The 5,000-nt window shown below is 48.8% G+C and overlaps 1 protein-coding gene across 1 annotated transcript in view; it reads left to right on the forward strand.

Moving 5' to 3' along the window:
• The first annotated feature begins 1,879 nt into the window (after window positions 1–1,879).
• LOC135808309 (helicase POLQ-like) overlaps window positions 1,880–5,000 on the forward strand; it is a 32,887-nt gene continuing 29,766 nt past the window's right edge. Inside the window, exon 1 of the mRNA XM_065321482.1 lies at window positions 1,880–2,144. The gene's annotated coding sequence lies outside the window, so the exon portion shown is untranslated. The remainder of the gene's footprint in view (window positions 2,145–5,000) is intronic.

A 5,000-nucleotide genomic window follows, 5' to 3' on the forward strand; every position in this document is an offset into this window, starting at 1 on the left:
GAGAAAGAGAGAGAGAGAGAGAGAGAGAGAGAGAGAGAGAGAGAGGCAGAGAGAGAGAGAGAGAGAGAGAGAGAGAGAGAGAGAGAGAGAGATAGAGAGAGAGAGACAGACAGGCAGAGAGAGAGCGAGAGAAAGAGAAGAGAGGGGGGGGGGGGAATTATCAGTGGCGCTAGTTGTTGGTCCGTTGCCCATGGCCCAAATCCAGTGCTTGTGGCGCAAATGCCTGTGAACATTCGCTTTGAACGCCTGCATTTTCTTATCCTCATGTTGGCGAGCATCTCTGCTGGAAGGCTGTTCCACACTTCCACGATGCAGAATGGAAATGACCGGCCGGGCTGATGTAGTTAGGGGCACTGTGTTGGAGGTTAAGCTTCAGGTAGGCAGGGTGCCGGCTGGCGTCGAGCTGTCGTCTAGTCTTGGGATGAGGCCGCTCGTGGCTAAGTATGGTTTGTGAAGAGCCTGAAGCTTGTTCGTCTCCTGTGATAACCGAAAATAGATGTTTACAATTCGCGCGAGAGTCAGTTAGCCTAGCCTTTCCGCATCCCCTGGATCGTCATCAGCTAAATACGTACATGTAGCTCAAGGCCAAGGTCATGTTACGCCCACACAGGCGTCGAGAACAAACTTAGATCGTGACTCACCGCATCGTCGGATTTCATCGCAATGGAAAGGCACCGATAGGAATTGTATTACTTGCGACCCGGCCTTTTTTGTTGAAGTACATGTAGTTAGCTGAACCTTGAACTGAGCTACGAGGTATTATACTGTGGGATCGGGAACGGGGATGTGTAGCGTAAATGAGGCTTAGAAACAACTCCAGCACACTATAACTTGTGTAAGTATAAGTGTAACATCGCGTGTAACTATGGTAACCATGCAACTCGGCTCAAGCTAGCTATGAGTATGAAGTGCACTACCGTCACTCACAAAAGTATAACACTGAGTTTTCAATAACGTCAGGGCTGAAGACAATAAGCCAGGCAGTCGTAGGTGGCTGCAGATGACGACTCTGAGCCTGGCTAACACTCCAGGACAGTCTTGCAATAAAGGAATGTCTTGCGCGGCGCAAAGAATAGTAACAGCGCGTCAGCAGGATAGTGCATGATCATGGAGTGGGAAAGCGTGCGATTAAACTCTTCCCCCCTATTCTATCTATTTTCTACACGGGCAATGGTTAACACGCCTCATCCACGGACCCTTCCACAGTAAAAGGCCTTTTTCAAGGTCTTCAGCTGTTCCAGTACAGCGACTGGATGTTGTCGTGGTGTAGTTTAGCGCAAGGACATCGTTCTTGAAGTACATACATAACAGTTGTAGTGTTTGTTTGCCACCGCCCACAAAACTATAACATTTGAAAAGGTTAGATCGCCAGACCCCCAGAACTTTTAAAATGTCCGTCTTCCTTTCCGCGTGCATCGCCCTCAATGAGACCTCGCACTTCCGCTGTGCATTTGAAAACCACGTTGCTTGGAATATGCCTTCTTTTACAGTCGTACCCTTCTCCACCTGCCTCTCTGCCACCGCTTTGCGGTGTGCGATCAACTACAGACAGAAAACGACTACAATCATGTACATGTACAAGTCATGTACTTCTGGACTGTACTTCAAGTAAGTAAGTAATAGTTAGTTCAGATCAGGGCAGGTACATAGCAATGCACATGATGTACAGTCATGTAGATCTACTTCTTCAGCCTTCACTCACACGGCATGTGTAACATGATTGTACTGTACTTTAGTCTGTAGTGATGTACGTGTACTTCAAAGCCGTTTGTGCGGTTCACATGGTACCAGTGCAATCATAAAAATTAATCATTCTCTGTCTGTCTGTCTGTCTTTCTGTCTGTCTGTCTGTCTGTCAATTGTCGGCGTTCTACCTTGCATGCGATATGAAGCTCTTACTAGTCTTAGCGGCTAAAGGAGCAGTCAAAACGTCATCGTAGAAGAATAACCCTGTCCCGGGATCCCGGAGAGTCGCAGTGCTGTACATCGGAGCGCTCTTGTACAATTCCAAATCGGGTAAAACCGTCTGCATTGATGAACGCTCCATGTCAATCTTGCGAAGCAAATCAACTATGTGCGTCGGCGTGATCGTGGCGATGGAGCGAGAAACCGGTAGCTTGATCCCGCTCCACACCCTTTGGCAAGTAAGTATTAGTTAGTTTTGCCAACATACTAGTACTAGTACTACAGTACAGACTACAGTTTCAACATGCCCCATCCACATGCAGACTCGTATAAAACCCCCATGCCCCCAAATCTTTCCGCAGCAAATCCTCCCTACCCGTTGAAGCACAAGGGTAGCGTTCTTGTACTGTCTGCTGTTTTGTTTTGATCGAAAGGCGAGCGGAGAAACGTTCTCTTGCAGGACGGCAGTTGGCAGTGTTATGTGCAGCAGTCTGTGAACGAGAACGTAGGTAGCTTCAGCGACCATGTCGTGGCTAGTATTGTGTACCATGCCTGCTTTCTTGCAGCCGCCTGCCCAGCACCAGCAGTGGTTTGACATCGTCTGGAATTTCTCTTTTCTATGCATCATCAGCAACTGCCTCCAGTGTCACATGTCGCCGGGACTAATGGTGCGCTTGCAGTCGAATCCGTGGACAACGCAAGTGTCACAGCTGTTTGGCATCAAGGCACAAAACTATCAAGCGCTATGTCTTGTCCTGTACCACCAGTCTTGGGTCGCCAAGTGTACACACTTTCCAACTATCTTCCTGGATTTCTTTGCCTGGACGTACGTGACGGCGTTTTTCCTCGGCACGAATGCAGCACTTCTCTTAGTGGCAGTCGTGTTTATCCAGGCGGTATCAACCACCTCTCCTAGGATTATCATACTGGCTGGTTTCCTCGTATCAGCAGCCCTGAGGCTTGTCTGGAGCTGTTCAGTATTGCCCCTGGAGGCTCAGCTGCAGCTGTGCAGGCTGGCACAATCAACGATATTGATAGGTGCTGTGGCCCGGACACTGGGGCACCTGGGCGAAACAATGCGCCCGCCCATGCCTGCCCATCGCCAGGAATCCGTTTTATGGCGGTTTGCAGATCTCAGACAGCTAGAGCTCGTGAGTGTGAAGAATGTGTGGGCAGGGGTAATGGGCTTAGTCGCCGAGACCAGTGCTGGCATACCATTCAGGCTCCTGGTGCCCTTGCTGAATGTGCTACTGGGCAAGCTGCACTGTCATACATCCAGGCCCAAAGAGTTGGAGTCATTGGCCGAACTGGAAGCTAGAAGCACGCGAATCCTGCGGGATGGCTGGACGAGAGCCGATCCGCACAAGGCCAAGATGATCACCCAGGCATTGGCACTGGAGTCGGTGCCTAACGATGACTCAGTCCCGGCCTTGTTGCTATGGCGCCGATTACTGACACTGGAGTGTCTCGGTACTGTGCTCGTTGTTCAGGGTATGTGGAGCTGCACAGATGATCTCATCACATCCGCTGTAGTGCCTGTAGCTTGCTTTGCACTTTGTCTGTGGAGGCTGCCGTGGGGCAAGACGAAGGAGAACTGTTGCCTTGACACGCGTGTGTTCTGCTACCTGTTGGAAGCCTTGGTGCTGTGTGGTGTGTTTGCTGCCGTGCATTTTCTTTCCAAGGCATTGCATACCAAGCCGCCTGGAAGTGACAGCTACCCTCGCCTCTCACAGTCCGAGTTCCTTTTGAGCATGTATTTCCTGGCGGTGTCCGGGCTCAATGTCTACTTCCTAGTGTGTGTGTGGCCCTCGTTTCATAAATCTCGTACCCACTCTGATTGGCATGAGCAGCAAGATGCAATCATCGACTCTATAATACTCACACAGTCTGCAGAAGCTTCCAAGCCGTGCTCAGGATCGGTTGTCACAGCAACCAGGACCGGACAGAGTTCACGGTCTTAACCTAAACATACCCATGAATTGAGAAATCTGTATCCGTTCCCTTGACCTTCCTTGCCGCACCACACGCACCCAGTCTCCGTAACGAATGTTTGAAATGTAATTACTCCAGTGCTGCCATGTACAATGTACATGTACTGGTACGTGCGCATGTGCATGTAAGCAAGTTGGGTGGCAATAAAAATAAATAATAATATTCACTTCAACCGTTCAGTGATTTACTTTCATGTTTATCTTTCCTTTCTCTACCTACCCGATTCTAGAGTTGATTGATTGATTAATTTTAAATTTTTTACCAGTTTGCACACTGGAACTCATCCTCTGTAAAGTGGCTTGACGTACATGTACATGTATATAAATTTTCTATTTTAGTGTTTACTGTTGGAATGAAGTACTTCGAAGTACTTGGCAACATTTTGCAGAATCGGCAACACTGTGGCCCTGTGTGGGCAAGGACGAAGAAACAGTGATCATTGACATTCACATGCAGGACTAGATTGCGTTTTGAGTGCCGCGGGCAATGATGTGCTTGTGCGTGGATTGCCACTGTAACATGTGGCCCCAAAAGTTGCCGTTTGTGATTATACAGGCAAGTGCGAGACACCAAAAGGTCCGGAGTGCCGCGGATGAATGGACTTCTAGTAACAGTACCATCAGAGGGTGGGTGGGGGTGGGGGGGGGGGGGGGGGGTGGGGGGTGGGGGGCAGTTCTTGTTGTTGTTGAGATTTTATTTAGCACCTCTTGAAACCATGTATGACGTCATGTTCTAGTTCACATCAGGCGCATGTGGTCGGATATAGATGTGAACTAAATAATTAAAAATTCCCAGGCTATGATTTGGTCCATGATCATGAGGACCATGGCTACATCACAATCATGATCAGGCCATGTATGCACCTCAGCACTGATGCCGTGATGGCATCATACACAGAATGTCATATGCACAGTGATAAGGAGTATCAAATGTGTCATGTGACTGTGGACTGGATATCGCGACTCCGATGATTCGCCACTTAGTCATGGCCCAAATTTGCTCTGCCTATATCGATATCAGTTTGCCGCACAATTTTGCCACAAAATTTTCGATATTCTGCTTGGCATTTCCTTTCTCCGTCGGTATTTTGCTTTGGTTGTAAG

This window comes from Sycon ciliatum, chromosome 2 (assembly GCF_964019385.1).
Source record: "Sycon ciliatum chromosome 2, ocSycCili1.1, whole genome shotgun sequence".
Lineage (NCBI taxonomy): Eukaryota > Metazoa > Porifera > Calcarea > Leucosolenida > Sycettidae > Sycon > Sycon ciliatum.